This window comes from Nothoprocta perdicaria, unplaced genomic scaffold, assembly GCF_003342845.1.
Source record: "Nothoprocta perdicaria isolate Ctin4 unplaced genomic scaffold, notPer1 scaffold_250, whole genome shotgun sequence".
Classification (NCBI taxonomy): domain Eukaryota; kingdom Metazoa; phylum Chordata; class Aves; order Tinamiformes; family Tinamidae; genus Nothoprocta; species Nothoprocta perdicaria.
Genome location: NW_020455478.1, coordinates 329,784 through 350,000, shown reverse-complemented (window position 1 = coordinate 350,000; position 20,217 = coordinate 329,784).

Here is a 20,217-nt window from a genome sequence, read left to right as displayed (position 1 = left end):
GTTGAAATGGGGATTGACAGCCTGTAGTCCTGAGGTTCCCACACCAGACACCTGGCTGTGTTATGTAAAGCACTGGGGGTTCCTGAGGCTTCCCTGAGTAAGTTTTGCACCAGAAAAATCTCCGTAGGGTTTCTCTGCATGTAACTGGGATGCTGCTTGCTCGTCCTCCCTGCCAGCAGCCTAGGGAGGCAGTGAGTGGTGACAGCCCTCCTCTTCGGATGGGCGCTCGTTCTGCTCCAGATGTTCGGTGTGGCATTACAGCTCCTGTCAGACCACAGGTCTGAATGTCGGAAATTAGAGACCTGCAGGGAAGAAGCTATAGACGGGCAGTGTAAACACTGCCATGACTCCTCCTTTTCCTAGAAACCATTCCCGGTGGCCAGTGGAGGGGCTGTAACTCCAGGCAGCGGAGCCCTGTATAATGTACAGGTTTCTTTTAGCATGCTAATATATTTCTTCGTTCTCCAGAAGCTTGTTCTGCAGCTTGTGAATATGGCTTGCTGGTAGTGAGTAATTTATGTATTTATTATGCCCTATGGCAGTGCTGTTTTACTAAAGCTGTCCCTTTTTTATGTTGCTCTTTTATCCCTCTGGGAATGGGGCTTATATTTCTTTAAAGAAAGCAGAATTATTTCATATTTCTTAAATGGGATTTTAAGTGGTGTAATGCAGATGAAGGGGAGCATAGCAACACAGTGTTTTGTATCTTAAATAAAAAAATATGTTTCTCAGGAAGGCATGTAGTGGTGATTTTTCTCACAGACTTTCCACAGAAAGTGCTAGCTGTTAAAGGACTTTTCTGCATGTCTCTAACCAATTCAAAGCACATTTTTCCTACATAGTTCTGCTCTGTACTGAAGAGGAAGGTTTTTATGAAACGTCTTTTGTATGTCCAGATGGCTTCTCTAGGTGCTAAACTAAACTTAAGAAGATGCTGAAATTGCTTTAGAWAAAAAAAGGAGTGAGATGGGAGCAAGGATGCTCGCAGACATTAATTCTGGGAAAGTTAGAGAGAAAATCAGATTCATCTTAAAATTAAACTTGTATCACTCCTGGTAACTCAGCAGCCTGGCTCCACTCCTCCTCAGGCTTTAAGCCTTCCCCTTGGCAATTGCATGAATACACAAAGAATAGTCCAGGAATTTTGTTGCTGTTTTGTTTTTAACACCTATCTAATGAATGCAGATTACTTTGTAGATATCACTAAAATTGTTGCTGCAGAGCACCAGAGCAAAGAGAAACAGTTTTTATAAAGTGGCATGACAGACTCGGGGCGCTGCAGGGATCAGAGTCCTAGAGACCCTCCTGCCTTCCAGCGTTGGCCGTGTGGGGCAGCTTGCCTCCTCTCCCAGCAAGGGGTCTCCTCCCAGCTCTCACTGGTCTCTTAGGGTTTCACTGGTGCCAGCTTCGTGGGAACAGGAACAGGGACTTCTGATCTCTGCTGGGCTGAGATAGGAGCGCACCAGGATGCTCCTCTATGAGGAACAGGGTTTGCAAACACGAAGTTTCTTCCCATTTTCTGAATAAGACCTTGCCTACTTTTTCCTGAATATGTRTTCTATAGAAGACACCCACAACAGTGTCACTTTTGTAGTCCTGACSCCTAAATCTGACYRTAAGCTCTCAGCTGACCCCTCACCCATGCCCAGGCAGAGTTTCCTGAATTCACATTACTGTGTCACATAAAGGATAAGCTTCTCCCCTCTCCTTCCCAGTCTGTCCTTCCTGAAGAGCCAGCATCCATCCATCACAGCATTCCAGTCACATGAGCTTTCCCATTACATTTCTTTGATCCCAATGAGATCATGGCCCTGTAAATGCACACATTGCTAATTCCTCCTCTTCGTTCCTCATGCTGTGTGCATGAGTGTTTAGGCACTTCAGAGAGGGGCTAATCCTGGCCTAGCACAGTGTTTTTTCTTTTGATTTCACCCTGAGAAACATCCCAGAAGGGCTCAGTGTTTTGCACCTTCAGCCTGGAAGGGGGAAAGGAAGAACATGGATAAAGAGGATAAAGCATCAGGCTATCCACACCTGACAGAAATTGTGGCAGTCGCAGCAGCCTTTGTGGGCTTATGGTGGAACGGTTTAGGAAGGTTGGATGCTGAGCTGAATAGCCACCAGACCACACAGTCACAAGGTTCAGATCTGCAACAGCTGAGGCCAGCTTGCTGTATAACTCACAGCAGGGCTCGTAATTGCATTTTAGAGAGGATGGTGTTATCCGCTCAGTGGTGAGAACAATACTGAGCTGTAGAGGACCAAAACAAAATGAAGATGGAGAACTAATATCAAATCAGCCAGAACTGTTTTGCTCGAGTGAGACTGCACCCAGGGGCTCTAGTTGCAATCACAGCACTGAAACCTTGTTTCAAGCACATCTGATGTTAAACATCAACACTGCAATAACACAAACCCATCCTTTTGATCAAGCTGCTGCCCACAATATTCACATTTGTCAGCACAGGGGCCACGGCGCGAGGGACTGGCTGTGCCTGTTGTAGCCATGGCAATGCACGAGCCCAGTCCACCTCCCTCCTCCGAGCGCATCTGCCAAAGCAATGACCTGGGCACCAGCGCTGGGAGCAAAGCCAAGGAGCACACAGAGACCCCAGCGCTTCCACCAACCACCACGGCGCTGCTATTCACCCCACAACAGCAGGGAGAAGGYGAGCAGTGAAAGTCTAGCACTGCCAACCCTTGATGGTGACTCCCCGGTACTAATCCTGCCATCAGCTTTTTCTAGGGCTTTCGTAATCACTGTCTTACCTTGCCCCTTTGTCTCAGCCATGCAGAACCAGCAGAGCTATTTCCAATAACATTTGATCAGCACTCTTGGATTTTGTGTTTATACGTACAATTAATTATATACATACAATTAATTATACATACACCTAATTGTATGTGTAATTAAAAGTGTTCTGCATTGCACATTCATTYGGCTTGATCCCTCCCCCCAACTATCCATGGTTAAGGATATCAAAGCTCCAGCTCAGCACTGCATTAGTCTAACTTTACATTACTTTATGTTTACAATGTGTTTAAATGGCATCACAACAGCATAAGACAATAGTGAATTTGACCCTGAGAATTACTGGTTCTCTGCACTTCTGTCACATGCTTTTGTATCACTGATTTGGTTTTCCTGGTTATTTCTGGCTTGCTGGTTCACTTCTTGAAGAGCAAACTCCTTCTTTCATCATCACCCCTCAGAAACAACTCCATTAACTAGAAGTAATCCAACTATTCTCATGAACTCTGCTTCAGTATAAATGTAAACTGTGGAAAAGAAGATGSCCAGTATTTACCAGGCAGATGTGAGAGTGACAGCGTGTCTGTGCACCATTCACATATATTTTAATGGTTCTGCTCAAAACTAGGATTCCTATGGAAAGACTTGTTTCTACCAACCAAGAGATCATCTTCCTCCTGCAAAGAACTTATATTGAAATGATCAAAAGAGYTAAAAAATGGATTTATTTCTTCACACAACTTTGCAAGCATTGGAATGTTCAAATAGAGGCTTTTTTYCCTCACTCTATAAAATGATTTACTGAAAATCAAGACCAACATTGACATCTGTGCAGAGACCTGAGTCAGGCTGCAGATACGGTATGGGACCCCATGTGGAGTCTCTGATCTAATAACATGTAACATGTCAAGCTGTGGAAGTTCTGAGGAAGAAGTGGATAGAAATGCAATGCTCAAAAACCAGACATGRAGCACGCAGAAGGGTGGTGCAAGAGAAAATGCAATTTGCAGACTTCCTAGATCTTCCTAGATGCAGACTTGCATGATTCCTAGATCCTCAAAGGCAGACTGCTGTCTTTTGCAAAAAGAGATCCTAGCAGATTTTATTAGTTTGTGTTCAGTTGTACCTATTGCGACAGAGGCAGATTCTTCCGTGCTGCTTTAGTGGTGTAAAGGGRGAAGCAGAATAATAGGAAACGGGGCTGGAACAGCTGCCTCGTGGCATTAAGCATATCCCCCACCACTCTGTGATAACTCTGTCACTGTTGGCTCAAACCTTTACAGAAAAACATCTGGTGATAGAGAAAATGTCATTTCACAAAGGAAAATCTATTCGCATAATCTGCTTCGTCTCTTTCACAATCCAAAGTTTTAGTTAATATCTAGCCTATATRCATCATGGCTGCAATTTCGCTCCTTTCTTTCTTGTCCTAAATCACAAATGACAGTATAGACTTTCATCTCTGCTGCTACCTTTAGTACAATTACAGCTGCCATCATGCCGCCTTCAGTCATCTTTTTACTGTGAGTGACCACAATTCTTCAAGACTTCCTTCAAAGATCTTGTCTTTTAAACCAACTATTGGTCCCATTCCGCCCTCCAAACATGTCCATCTTCTTGAAAAGCAACAACCACCTCAAGACTCAGTTTTCCACGCGAGGCCTCACATGTGCTGAGCAAAGCAGCAATTAGTGTCACCAGAATTGGAGGCCCATGGAGACCAGTATCTCCCTTTTCCCACAATAATATGATATTGTTGACTCCTCATTGCTTGGCTCATGACTGGCTGTGACACTCTAATAGTTTCCTGCAGTGTTGGTAGCTCCCTATCCTGTCCCTGGGCAGCTGATTTTTCCTCCTCACTGAAATCACAGTATATGACATTCATCACTGCTCACCCGAGCATAAGGCCTGCTTTGCTGCCATGTAAGGATATTAAATTGGTTTTATGTGACTTGTTCTTGACAAATCAAACTTGGCTGTAATTCCCTGGCTTGTTATCTCCCAGGTGCTCAGAAGTGGTTTGTCTGATAATATGTTCCCGTTCTTTTCCTGGTGGTGTAGGCAGCTGACCGGTCGATAGATCCTCATTTCATCCTTCCCTTTTTTAAAAAGGGGCTTAGCATTCATCTTCCCAGACCTCCAAAATTTTATCCATTTCCCACACACTTTCAAAGATAAAAAAGGCAGCTGGTCTGAGTTTGATTTAGCATCCTTTAAGTACCATACAGTGAATTTTGGCAGGCCCAGGCAATTTGAAATCCTCTAATATATCTCAGTGTTCTCTCACTCTTTCTTTCTCTGTTGCAGAGTAAATTCTTGTTCCTTTGTCACTGAAGCTCTTCGTGTTAACTACGCCCTTGTTATTAACTCTTCTAGGACTGACTAAAACAACGGTATTAAAAATTTGTTCATCTGGGCTGTCATCAATTAGGACCTTTCCATCCCTTTGGAGTAGCAGTGGGCTAGGGAAGAATGTCTTTTGCCTTTTTCTCCATTACGTTTTGTCATTATAGAAAGTTTCCTCATTAGTCTTTGTGTTCCTCTCTAGTTATATTTCCTTTTGTGCCTTTGCTGTTTTGATTCTTCCCTTCTTTATCTATTCTCTCCTTTTATATCTACCCTTAATAATGTGACTGAGGTCAGCTCTGTGAAAAGGCTTCCTCCTGGAAAGCTGAAGCTTGCAAGACATCCCCAGCACGTACAAAGCGAGTAACTCCCAACGCTACAATGTGCTCAGTCCTCAGTGACAGAAACCTGCTGCTTTCAGATAATTCCCCAGCCGCASGTGGCTCACTGTGAAGTCTCAGCTGGAGGGCATTAAAGCTTCCTCCAGACCCATCAGCACGACGTCTTAGCAGGGCTGCCCTGTAAAGCCACCACTGCAATGAACTTGTGCACAGTCCAGATGGAAGCGGTTTCACTGGAGTGACTTCCTAAACACTTTATTCTTCCTTGGTGTCTCATCTCCTTGATTGCTTTATCTGTCTATCAGCTCCTCCTGGGCACCTTGTTATGTGCCAGCCTGAACTCTCCACCTCCTGATGGATACAAACTGAGCAAAACTCCTTTCCTCCATGGTCATGATCTTCCTTCTGCTGAGACAGCACATTTCTTCTGCGTTTCTTTGTCAGGATTCATCAGTGTTGTATTTAGGTGTAGTTTTGTGCCCACTCAGCRTATACACATGGAAAGGGCCCAGGAACTTGGTCTATATAAAGCCATCTGTACATGATGGCTTTCTACATGAAAGATGTGCTGCTATGAATAGCRATTTAAACCAGCACAGCTAAAACTGTGCCAGTCCCAGGGTAGATGTTCTTGTTTTGATTAGCACAGGTCCAAGCAAGACATTCATAAGTTGCTCTTACACTGAAACGAGAGGATCCTCTGAAGGCTTGACTTAGGCATAAGAACAGTGTTAAACTTTTCCTCGCCTGGTGGTGGCAGGGCAAGTGCAYGATCTGTGTTGCAGATGAGGTCCTAGCTAATCACTGCAGGCTGCACTGGATCTAGGAGCCTAAGAGATGGCTTAGGAATGTGCTGATTTTTTTTTTTTTAATAGCAGAGACCTGAGGATCCATCTCTGCASAAAGTTTCTGTGCTCTGCACCACTATCAATCACCACTCTAGTCAATTATTTATTGGCCCCTCTAAGTTGTATTCTGTCATAGGCTGGACTGGAGCAGCTTGTGCTCCCAGACAGGCTGTCATGTACATGGCTATCTTTGGAGCTCAACCCCATCTTCATGACTCTGAAGAGATTAAAGGCACTTGTCATGCTAGAGCCATTATGGTCCAGAGCCTAGGTCTCTGCAGCACTTTCAGGAAACAGGACAAAAAGTAGAGTATGCTATGGGCTTAAAAGTCATTGACTCCTTTTGTTCCTGGCAGGTTAAAAGATGGAAAAATAGGAAATGGGAGCAATCAGTCCCAGACTATTAACTAGTGGCACATTGATGGGGCTGTAACATCAGTTAATTTTAAAATGATAATTTGCTTTTAAGGCCATGTGTTGGCCTGGCATTTGAGCCTGTATTTCTGCTTTCTCATCTGTCACCCTACAACAGAAAAGGAACATGCCCCAAAGGATGTCAGCAGCCCGGCTGTGATATGACATGTCAATATGCAGACAAATGACCCTTCAGCGCTTTCCAGGCCGAACACCCTGGAGGCACCTAGAAGGCAACGGGCAACACCAGCCTTGGCACAGACTAATCATAGTAATGAAAGAACACATATTGTACAACCCTTTGTTATTCATATCTGAGATCCCCTTGTGTCCCATCCCCTCTTAATGACTTCATGATGGTGATGTGGTCATTAAAGATGGTAACTCGCTCAGGGCTCCTGTATATAAATTACAGGAGTAAAACATTAAACAGAGAGATTCAGAGCCCTTACAGAGCCATCAGCTTTTCATGATTGCTAATTAATCCAGGGTATGATTAACTAGAAGCAGCAACACTGGCGGCTGCTCCTTTTAGAGGTGCATTGGGAAGGTGGCTGAGGAGAGGGTTAATGCATCAGCAGCCTAGAAACCTATCACGCTCTGCATGAGCACCACCTGCTCTGTGGTCCTTGGGCAGTAACTTGTAGTGGTCCTACATGTAGTAGTTATATGATATAATCTATAGAAAGAGCTGTTAGGCTCAATGCCAGTGCTGACCTGCATCTCTGCCAGCTAACCCCTCACCAAGGATTATGGTTGCTGTGAACTGGCACAGCTCCAGCCCTCTCTTTAAATCCCTAACAARTCCTGTTTTGAAATTACAATATTACAGCGTATGTCTCAACTGGAGAGATCTTTGCTGGCTGCCAGGWTCAACTTGCATTTGTTTGTGCTGAGTAGGATGCACCTGCCTTGTTTCCTAATATCCTGTATTTCCTTTTGGAGAGGAGAGAGATATTATATGAATATGACCAGAAGATGCCCTGGTGTGTACTGCTACTGGGTCTAAAAGGCAGAACTTTTTAGAACTGCCCCAGATCCTGSTAAGGGCTGGCTGAAACCCCACAGCGTGGAGAGTGCCTGAATCTTCTCAGTATTGGTGCTAATGCATCATTACATCAGCATGGAGAGAGCTTCGCCCAGTGCAGGAGATGGGATTTGATGTACCTCCATCATCTTCTCAGTGACTGAAATGAGGCTAACCAGTTTGTCATTCCTTGTATCCTTCTCCTTGCCCTTCTCGGACAGGAGTAACATTTGCTCTCTTCCAGTCCTCAAGAATCTTCCTGAGCCACCGTGACCTTTCAAAGTCAAATGAGAGTGATTTCTCATTGACATCAGCCAGAACCTCAGCACCCACTCATGTCTCCCACTAGGACCTATGGACTGTTATAAATCCACTTCGTGCATCATATATGTTGATCCCCTTCTGATTTTCTTTTCATTTTTRCTTTTCCTGTAGAAAATATTAATTTCCTTTTAGTCAAAAATATCTGGAAAATAATGTTGATTTAACTGTCACCTCTTCTCCTTCTTCTCCCAAATGTCACCTTTCATTTCCTTAGGAAATGCATTTTTTTCATGGAAACACTGGTAAGCTGGAAATAATACCAATTTATCCAAAATAACTCGAGCATTTCTGTACTAAAACAGGTGCTRATAAACTTTGCAGAAACTCTGTAGTTTTGTAAGCAAAGCCTCCAGGATTCGTGGACTGAACWGATTTTTCTTCACTCAATCTGTAGGATGAAACCAAAGCCACCCGCCTGAGGTGCCTTACTTACACTGGCTAGCATCTTATTTACTATCAGCTTWTATTAGTAGCCAGAGTTTCACCTTCCCTTGACTATTTCAGTGAGAGGATTCCTAGGACCTGAGGAATTYGTCATGAAAATTTTGGAGATAAGCAGCACTATTTCTTATGTTTCTTACAGAGTGTGAATACTTTTGTAGTATCCAGTGTGCTCCCAAACACAGGGACTGTGATCCTCCTRGCTATGGGAGGCTTTTATACTTTTGAATGAATCTTTTAAGACATTTTTTACAGAGTTTATCCTCTGCTGTAGGTGGGATGTTCATCCCACCCTTACAGGAGGCTCTCCCAAAATCAGGAGGTTGGCTGCTGCACGTGTTGCTCGTGTCTTTTACTTTTGCATCTGTGAAAGCAGCTTGGAGCACGACTGAGTGCAACAAGCACGGCTCAGAGACCTGACTTCCACCGTTTTAAATGCAATCCAAAAATAAGCCATCTGTTTTTCTATGTCTGATATGCTCTCTTGAAATTCTGTTAGGAGAAACTCTATACCTACATTGCTGTCTCCACAATTGAGAAGAGGCGGTGCTGAAATATTAGTCATCTATTGAGTTGATGATTTGCTGAGGAATCAGAGAAAAGTCAGGGCCTGCTTTGAGGGCCAGTTTGCTTGAGTTGCTCTCCTGCTTGTGCTGTTAGCTCACCGGGCGGTTGCCACAGGGCAGTTTCCTGCGTGAGGCTCTGCTGAAGGGTATAATCACAGCAAAGGCACTGGTGGTACCTGCTCAACTGCCTCTGGCCGCAGGCCATGAGGATAATAAGAATAATAATGGTGTCATTTGCATTGCTCGATGCCTTTCATGGAGGATATCAAAGTGCTTGATAAACACTTCAGAATCGATTTGGGGTTTTGTTTTAAAGGCAAACAGGAAAAAAAAAAAAAAACCCTTTTGCATCCCTTCGTCTTGCATTCTGCCTGCCTCCTTGTAGACTTAGGTTCTGCATGCAGAGATGATGTCCTGGGCAGGGGGGATTTSAGGAACCTGAATTACAGGGGCAGCTCTTCACCACCCAGCATTTCTCACCTTCCACAAATATAGGGAAGTGGAGAAAGGACAGGGCACYGTCAGTCAGAGTGATGGTTTCTCTTCTGTGTCTTGGGAAATGTCGCCTTCTCTCCCAGCACACACTCCTTCATGAGAGGCTGACTTGACCRCTTGGCAGGGATACCACTACCATAGGAGGAGGTGGTGGGAATAAGGCTCATCTGCAGCCCCTTCCCCTCTACATCCCTACAGGAGTCATGAAGATTGCATGCCCAGCTCTGGCAAGGCATCTGGTAGGAGAAGAGGCAGGGACAGATCATCCAGAGAAGGGTTGGCTGGATACTCCGACAGCTCTTTTTGCTCCAAGGCCCAGAGTCTCCAATTGCCTACCAGATGAGCAACCAAGACTTGTTTGGTCAAGCTGGCAGGAGATCTTGCTGGTCTAGAGCTTCAGCAAAGTCAACTTGCTGAGCTTCAGCAACTCCAACGAAACTCAGAAAAGCAGTGGATCCACATTTGCTCGGCAGACTCATGAGCTCATAAACTGCTCCACAATGTTTGCCCAGTTTGTCCTTTCATTTAGTGCTGGATTTTATAGAGATCAGAACTGTATTCAAGCTTTTGCAGTCTGGGGATGCAACTGGGCAGCTACATCCATGCTCTAGCCTATTTGCTTTAATGCAACATCAGTCCTGCCCTTTTCTTTTCCTTCGAAAAGATAATCTCAGCTTACGATGTGGCATGCATATGCAGGTTGCCTGCCATCTGATTTTTGAAAAGCTCTCTGCTGTGCCAGCAGCCAGGATGCCCTGGAAACAATGCCCAGTGGCTTCCCAGCAATGTGGTGTCTCACCACGCATCCTTCAGCCCTGCAAGGAGGACTGCAATAACCATGTYCTCTCAGGAGATGAGCAAGGCAGATGGCTGCTGTAACTCCTGTCACCCCTGCTCACCTGCTGTTCTCTTTGTATAAACCTCTCTGCTACTTTTATGGCCAATACATTCTTTCGTGTTCACATGGTGTAGATGTACATAAACAGCCTGAGAGGAAAAAATTAACCCTGTTCCAACCTCTGTAAGATATGCTCTGGGAATCAACAGCCTTCAAGGTACTGGTTTCAGAGAAGTTAAATATTCCTGAGAAATTACCTTAAGAAAGCTTCCCTGTAATAATTAATGGAACGGAATGGAATATGGAATACAGCGAGTGAATCCAAACAATAAGATACAAATATTTAATGAAAAATACAAATATGAATTCTAGACTTAATTTTTTTAAAGGTGACTTTTAATATTGAAATTCCTGCAGGCCACTCATTTCTATTCCCACAAGCAGTGACGGCAGGGTCTTAGTATAAGGAGCCACAACAAACCTCCAGCAACTGTCTGCTCTTGTTGCACTCACGAAATGGGGCCAGTTGGGTAGGGGGCTGTCAGGGGACAAGGATACAACTGCCACCAGTGCACCAGCAAAATGCTGTGCCAACAGTGGACCCAGGGTCTCCTCTCTGACGTTTGTATTTAACAGGAATCTGGTCTCTGTAGGCAGGAAATGATTATTAGAAAAGACAAAGCTTGGCCCTCTTCATGTACCCCTTCTGGAAGGATGAAATGTGTTTCTGAAACGAATCTGCAACATCCATTTGATTGTGCAATGGTTAAGTCCAGAGGAATACAGCCGCATCAGCTTTGCTGTATAAAAGTAATTTATGAATTTATCCACTTCTTAACTTTCCATGTGCTGTCACATTTTTATTTTATATACAAATAAAAACATATTGGTGAGGAATGAAGTGCAATAGCTTTAGAATGGATGAAAACAATTTCACCAGCAGAGGATGAAGTGCAGGGGCTCAGCTGCAAGTGGGAATCCTTGGTCTCCTGTTAGTCAGCAAAGAAATGAATCCTTCACTCTAACTAAATAAATAAAGAGACCAACTGCCTTGAAAAGAATAACATGTTGTATGTCAAAATATATTTGAATGGGCCCATGCCAGCATCAAGCTATAAAACACAGTGTATGGGAGCTTAACCATTCCTGTTTTCAGAAGCTTTCATATTTTTCTGGTCCTCAAAAATGTTCCTTAAATAGGTAAACAGTGAAAATGAGTTTTAGAGAACTGCATGTAGAGCTCTGTTCCTTAAAAGAGGACAGTGAGGGCTCAGGAAARGCAAACAGGGAGTGATAGAGTCCATGAGGGAAATACTATATGGGGACAAGGTGGTAAAGAATGAACAGGATTGATGGGTGGAACAAGAGAGGAGGATAAATCTCATAGATTGTGCTTCAGCTACAGGCAAGAAGTGGGGCTGCAGATCTTAAAAACACCTGCAAGCAGGTGTCCTGGTCTGCAGCACAGGTTTTGAGGAGAGTGCATTTATTTTGTTTCATGCAGGTCAGTGTGGGTTATAAAAACCTACCTTAGATATACTCCTGCAGGTGGCCTGCCTTGAACCATATCACCCCAGAGCCCTGYCATTATCATGGTCTAGTTCTGCCTCAGTGCAACACAGGTAGCATTGCAAAGCCCATGGCAGAGGGCCAGGAAGGAAAGAAAGCTGCAGAGTATGCCCAAGTTTAATGTTTTCCCCAGAGGTTAAAGGGCTAATTTTGATCTGGGACTTCTATGCTGGCAGTACAAAGAGATTAGGCAATTATCTTGTATTCTGGGGCGTTTGCCTAAATTATAAACCAGTTTGAGTTGAACAGAAGACAAGAAGAAGAGTGCACAGATTACAGTACAAATGGTTATTAAAGGGGTTCAAAGCTCTTACAGTTTATAAGCCAGGAGGCACAGCCGACAGGGATCCTGGCTGCTAAATGAAAGCGGGATAGAAATTGGATAATCTGCACCAGATGCTTGTATTTTCACATGCGCATTCACTTCAGAAGAAAGCCTTGCAGGCTGGAAGGTGGCCAGCGTGTACAACTAGAGGGAGCATCTGGATGCAGTCCCAGCAGRACACAGACTGAGGACCTTCCCTGTTTCCTTCCTTCCTTAGTTGTGAAACAGACTCTTCCTAAAAGGGATGCAAGGCAAGCTACTTCTGAKGCTTTGAGTAACAAGCTACCAACATTGGAGCAAAAATTCTTACTGAGTAAATGATCATCTCAGAAGGCCGTCTGGGGGTTTCCAGGGCCGAGTCTCCAGTAGAGCATACTGCCATCAAGAAGAACCTTAAAACCATTTACAAAGCTTGCAAAATAAAGAAAAGGAAAACTAAATAAAATAAAACAAACAAACAAAAAACCCATTGTGACTTCTCTTTTGGACAGAGAGAAAGCTTCAATTTTCTTGCTACATTTTTTATCTTTCTCACCTATTCTGATGGATCCTGCATTTGTTTGGTGGTTTTATTGTGTAAATTTCAGGGTCTGGTATGGATTAATGTACATTTTAACACAATTACTGGCTGTCCAAACACTGAAGGATGAAGTTCGCACATCTTCCACATTCCCCATGAAAGAAGGGATTTTTCAAGTAATCATAACTCATAAATTGGCTCAATTGCAGAAAAAAAAAATAAAAGAGAACAAAACCCCAACAAGTTCGAGACCTGAAAATAATAACTTGTAAAAGCTTGCAGAAATACAGATAATGTTTTGAAGCAAAGCATGCCTTCAACCCCCAAATGCACCCCCAAAAGCACCAGACAACAAATGAGACTCCTCAGCAGCAACTGAAATACTTTACCAGAGCAGGTTATCCAGAGATTATGAAGTCTCCATCCTCAGAGATTTTCTAGACTGGGCTCAGTTAAGCCATGAGCAACCAGGTCTCACTTCAGGACTTATCCTGCTTTGAGCAGGTTGTATGACTAGAGATTTCCTGAGGTTCCTTCCTCAGTAAATTATTGTATGGTCCATTCTACAGTCCTGTTATCCTTATCTCTAAGGGTTAGATTCTTTTTTTTTTCTTTTCTTTTTTGGTAAGGAATGCCATTGCTTTTGTCTTTGTGTAAATGACAACATTCCTCTCTAGAGCTCCACTCATTCTCCACATGCTCTCGGCTGTAGGAATCAGCAGCTCTGAGACTCCTCAGGGACCTGTCTGAAATGCTCTGGGCCGGATTTTGTCAGATTCAGATAATTTAAGAAACATAAGATTATGTAACTCCCCACTACTTCATTCTTTCCTCCTTTCGGCCTGATTTCCACTACTTTGCCGCTCGTTAGCTGCCTGAACAGACTGACTTTTTGTAAAGATGGAGTAAAAGCATTAAGTGCTTTACTTTGTGCCATCTCTTGAGAGCTTTCCCTGCCCACTTTTTCCCTGACCAGCTTTTTCTCTTGTCTTCTTCCCACTGTTCATGTGCTTACAGAATGGTTTCTTAACACTCTTTATGTCCCTTGGTTGTTCCTCTTTTTCTGCCCTGCCCCTGCTTTTTGCATCTGTAAATGTTCATGCCATTGTTTTTACATTTTTCATTCTCAAACTGACCTGGTTTTCATTTTCTCTACTTTTCACTGAGTCATTTCTCTTCATGGGGATGAAGATACAATTTGCTTAAGGTGCTACCAAATTTCTTGAATGTCTATTCTCTTAGGTGTTTTTTCCTGTGAAAACTTACTTATCAGATTTGCTTTAAGATTATTGTCCTATGCCCCTGATGCTCCTCCCCATCTTCCTGGGAGGTTATTTCATAGCCATTTGTGAATTCCTTTTAACAAACAGCCTGTATGGATATTGAAGATCATTCACTTTGCTTATACTGCTTGATAGGAGATGTAATATCCGCCGTCTAATACCAGATCCAATTTCTGAATATGCAGAGTGGAACTTTTTAAAGAGGAAAATAGAGGACAGTAAATTACCAACAGCAACATATGAATTGCAAATAGTGAATAATGAAAAGCAAATATTTGGTCAGGCTACACRYGACCCAATTCATGAATGGATAAAARCAAACAGCCATTCCCAAAATATCTGAGCAGAGACCYGMTGACATAAATATTTGCAAATAGCATATCAGAAGCTGAKCCAGAGGATTTTGCAAGCACTGTCTGAAAAGTCTCCACAAAGTCAGAGAGCCCTGGACAGAGCTTTAATCCCTAGCATTCCTGTCAATGGGCTTATCCTTTTCCCCCATTCTTCTTTCATTCTTCATTCCAGGAAAATTAACAACATTCTCTATTCCTCTTTACTTGATTCTTTGGAAAGCAAATTTCCCTTTCAGTCCCTATTGCTAAACTTTATAAAACAAAAGAGGCAGAAGGGAGTGGTTATCAAGAGCGTTCATGAGAATGCAAACAGCTAGACTAAACCTCCCATAGCTGAGCTGTTTGTCCTGGAATTTTCCCAGTAAAAAATGCATTTTTTTTTCATAATTGAGTTTCAATTGTCAAAATGTCTATGTTSTCTTTACAGCTTAATACACAGCAAATAGGATGTAATCCATATACTGCTTAGTCAGCAACATCCAATGATTAGCTTCTTATCAGCCTGTTGTTTCTGGCTGCCCATGCTTCAGCCTTCATACATTATAGTCTAGAGTGGCCTTTTTTAAAAAGAACCCAAGACACAGGACATCCTTCCTGTTGAATGCCTCATTTCTTGGTGTTTTCTTTCTACGTTTSATTTATAGCCYGGTAAASTCACTGGGAAAGTGACTGTTTGTAATGACATTCCTAGGCTGGTGCCCACACGGATTCCTGAACCTGGCAGAAATTCTCTGGGAGTTGAAAAAAAATCTTTTCCTGTGTCCATTTCTTTGCCAGGGTTGACAGRGATGTCTCAGTGAGTCCAAAGCTCATTTGGAGGATAAATCACTCCAGTCTTAATGAAGACAAGTGTACCTGCCTTAGCCCCATTGCACCTCTGGGTATATAGAGCCTGCCACCAATGTCAGGCTGCAGGTAACACAGAATGGGATGTGTAAGGTCAAACTTCCCTGCTGAGGCTGCCCTCATAAGCACATAGCAACAGCCAGCAAAACTGGACACCAGACACACMATGGCTGCAGGTCATGCCAAAAGGAACTGGCAACTCAAAGGACCTCATTACTGCTTGGACCTCAGTGGTTCTGGGTAGGTCTTTAGAGATCTTCCTCTTYATTTTACATTTTTCCTTTTGTATTTTATGTCAGTCTCAAAGCTTTCAGATTGGAAGGAATGTCTAAATGAGGTGAGGTGGGATGAGAAGGCTGGAAGATTTAGACAGGAGATGAAAAACATCTCAGGAAGAGCCTATGAACTCGCTTGTGTCTCATCTGACACAGACCGCATTGAAAAGCTCACGGGGCTGGCTCCTGAACTGCAGAATTCATGCATGCATCCAAACAAATCTCTACAGGACACTGAGTTACACAGTGGCAAGATGCAATTAAAAAGCAAAACATGTTTCCAAAAAAAGATAAAAAAAATAAAGAAATAAAGCATGTTTCATCTTGGCCCATGTTGGGAAAAAGGACCATCATATACACGGAACAATGCAGAGCCCACACAATACTGGAAAGGGAGATCTTGGAAAATATGTTTATATTGTTTGGTGGCACTTGCCGGTAAATAGAAATGGAAAATGATATCTTAGGAGTTCAGGTCTTAGAAAAACCTTTCTCCATCAAGTCTGCATTTTATATTCCTTAAGTGCAGAGTACTGCAGAGTATTGCAGAGAACTGAAGAGCTCCTGTGGGCTAACAGAGTTCATCTCAGAGCATCTCACATGTGGCAGTACCACTGACCAAATGAAGCAAGTCATGCAGAGAGTATCTTACACCGCAACTGAATCCCATTCCACCCAGTCCGTGGCTAAAGGAAGGCTCAAGCTTTTGCCTCTTGTGCATGTCTGGGGACAGGCCTGGCAGGCAAGCACTCTGCTTCAACAAGAACATCTCAAGCCTCCTCTTTCAGTCCAGATTTAGGAAAACATCACTGACAAGGCAGAACATCAAAATGTCCTGTCTAAAACACATCTTCATACGTCCTTTTTCCAGAAACAATCCCTGCCCTTCCTTCCTTTGCTTGATCTCATTCCCAAGTGGAAGAATTTTTGAAAGTGTGGATCCTGCAAGGCAAACTTCAGCGCTGGGCAATCTGCAAGACACGCTCTACCAACACCAAAAGCAGTCTAAATACATAAATGCTGGAAGAAAAATTGTCTAATGCCTTTTATACAGGAAAAAGGAACACGCTGCAGATTCTCATAAAAAGGTAGTTGTCATTACTATTTGTTCAGCAGTTGAGAAAATTCAGATAAACACAAGTTTGATGTCTCATTGCTCTTCGTACATTTTAGAATCTTTATGTCTGTTGGCTAAACTGTTCACGGATTTCAAGCAGTGTGAATGGCACAAGTGGAATACAAGAAAAATAAAATAAAATATTCACAACAGAGGAAGTTAGTTGGAATTTCTTCCATCTTGTGGAGAGCCTGTGAGCTGCTTGCAAATTCTCTTTCAGTAAAAAAAAATCTGCTAGTTCTCTGTGGGTGGTATTGAAGAAGCAATTCTCACTTCTCTCCTCCTCTCCTCCCCAAAGAAAATAATTTTGGAGAGCAAATTTGAGTTTCAGAAGCCTAAAATTCTGTTTTGAAGTTCTGCATTTCCCATTTGAATTTTATCTCATTTTATAGGCTTTTCATTTTAATATTATTAGTTTATATGATTCCTTAACAGAGCAGTAATAAAATGTCATAATATGTATGGCTGTTGGTGTGATACAGAATAACTGAACAAAATCCTTGAAATTTTCTATGATTTTATCTGTTTTTATTTTATTTCCAGAGCAATGGAGTATTTCCAGAGCAATGGAGAACTGAATGAATCATCTTATGGTCTTTCCCAAGGGAAGATATCTCTCAGTCATTCAGATGAGACAGTCTGAAAATGACAAAGTGGTCTTTGGTGTCGACATTCAGGCTCAGTTCCTCTCCCCTTAGCATGTAATTACATCTCTTTTATCCTTCCCTTCTTGCCACAATCTCCTTCATTTCTCTCATTAACTTAGCAGCTTTGGGCTGTCTCATTCTCGTTTTAATGAGATCTTTCTTCTGTAGGATAGTGTAAACTTGTGCATAACATCARGTTTAGGAGAGGCTGGTCCAAAGCCCCTTGGGTTGACTTCTAAACTAGGTTACTTGTCCAAGAACATGGCATTACCCAATGTGGATAACACAGTTCTCTTGGAACAAGGCAGCATCTCAGCTTCTCTGACCTTCACTTAGGAGCCTGTACCAAAACATCCAGGAAGATACTTTTAGGTATGCTGTTATGTCAAGATCCTTTTCTTTTAGGATTTACGTTACTTCACCTTGACAGCTACTTCAACTACAGCACACTATTAAATATATATGTAAACACTGAGTCTGCATAAAAGCACAACTGCGGGAATGGGAGAATTTTTCATAATGATTTTGTCCCTCTGCTCTTCATGTCTTCTGAAGGTTGCTAGTAACAGCTCTATAATAAAAAGGGAGTCATGTGATGGCAAGCTGCCAGTTTAACTCCAGAACTGAATTTCATTGAAWAAATTCCTCCAGCTGGCTCTCACCTGAAATGAAGATTTTCATCTTTGATGATAGCTGTAGGTGCACTGGAAAAAAAAAAGACAACAACAAAAACAACAGCAGCATTCTGGAGTGTCTGTGGTACAATGGTCAGAAGTGGGGGAGACCAAGTAGAGGATATGCATAACATGAGGGAGGATTGGCATTCCTTGGGGAGCCTGTCCCCTAGCCTCCAGCTTTGCACAAGCTCTGTGAGGCAGCAGTACAGCTCTGCAAACATCAGTTACAAGCCAAGATTAAAAGACTGCATGAGAATTCATCATGGGAGACTGACTGCATCAAGACAAGCCATCCAGAAAAAAAACAGATTTATGGAATCTTTTGGTCCCACTCTATCCAGACCGTTAGTTATTTCATTAGAAAGTAATCATATTTGTTTGACATGATTTACTCCTCACAAACTCAGGCTGACTCACACCTATTCAAAAAGTATTTCTCTAAAAATATCCTGAAGCTATCCAAAGATAGCAGTTTCTAATATTCCTTTTTTTTTCCACAAAAGTCTGGCAGTGTGAATGTAACTTGCATTTTCTGGTAGGACTGATTATATGTTGGAACAATACACAATGTCATTGGCACCTTCAGTATTAAATATTACTAAAATACAATGATCATTAATGAGTGTGTCTTTGATTCCTAACTTTATATCTCATTTAGGGATGGGGTCCATAAATCTGTGGTTCATTTGTTCTCTTGTCCTGTGTAATAATGGTTMGTATTTGCTGTAACAGATGCAAATTTGAGGAAAGCATTCAGCACTTTACATGTTGCTTTTTCAGTAACTTTTCTTACTTTCTTGCTTTCTTGTCTTCTAACAACTCTGAGTTGTCTCATTAAGCTCACTAGATTATGACACTTATTTAATGTGTTACACAGTTGATATTAATAAACAATACGTTGAATCATTATATTTTAAACCATTTCCTCCTAAGTGGGCAACACATTCAATTTTACAGAAAACTGAAACATGGCATGGAAGTAATGAGAGACAAGTGTGGATGCTTGGGGTGCATTAGGAAGGGCGCCTCCAGAAGGTCGAGGGAGGGGATCGTCCCCCTATACCCAGCCCTGGTGAGGCCACATCTGGAGACTGTGTCCAGGTCTGGGCTCCCCAGGACAAGAGGGATGTGGAGCTGCTGGAGAGAGTCCAGTGCAGGGCTACGAGGATGATCAGGGGCCTGGAACATCTGCCCTGTGAGCAAAGGYTGAGAGAGCTGGGCCTGTTCAGCCTGGAGAAGAGAAGGCTGAGGGGGGACCTGGTCAGTGTCTATAGATACCTCAAGGGAGGCAGTGAGGAGGATGGGCCGGCCTCTTTTCAGTGGTGGCCAGTGACAGGACTAGAGGAAACGGTCACAAGCTGAGGCACCAAAAGTTCCACAGGAACTTAAGAAAAAATTTCTTGCCAGTGAGGGTGCCTGAGCCCTGGAACAGGCTGCCCAGAGAGGTTGTGGAAGCTCCTTCTTTGGAGATCTTCAAAACCTGCTTGGATGCAGCCTGTGCCACATGCTGTAGGTGACMCTGCGTGTGCAGGGGGTTGGACTGCATGACCTCTAGAGGTCCCTTCCAACCTTAAGCAGACTATGATTCTATGGTGCCCTGGTTGTCCCACATACGCTGTGTGATCACCCATGGGGCAAGGAGGCCATGCGCTGAGGCTCCTCTCTCGTCTCTGCTCTCAGTGCCCYTTGGCCCCTCTCGCACAGCAGTTGGTCCCCCCTTCTGGGCCGTGCAGTGAGAAAATAAAGGAGATGGAAAAACCCATAAGCTCCTCCTGTCCTTCCCGCCACTTGACTTTCCTTCAGGTGCCTCTGGAGATTGCTTAGGGATCCCATGGGGCTTTAGCATCCCAGAGCTAAGGGGCCCACTTATAAAGGCCTTGATGGGCACTTGTGGGCTCGTGAGGGCTCATAGAAGTATRTAAGGGCCTTCTGCAATCTCCTAAGGACTTGCACGGGTCCATTCAAACTTGTAAAGGCCTCAACAGGCTCCTGTGCGCTAGAACGTGCATGTTAGCAGCCTTGAGGGCCTCCTGCAGGGATACCCGGGCCTATACAAGCCTGTAGGGGCCTTGACAGGCTGCTGTGGTCTCTCATGGGCCCCTACAAGCTTATAAAGGCCACTGTAGGCTCCTGTTGCACGCAAGGGAGTCGTCTCCAGAGGCTCCTGGCGCTCTGGGAGATACTTTGGTTCTGTGTCAGGAAGGGGGAAA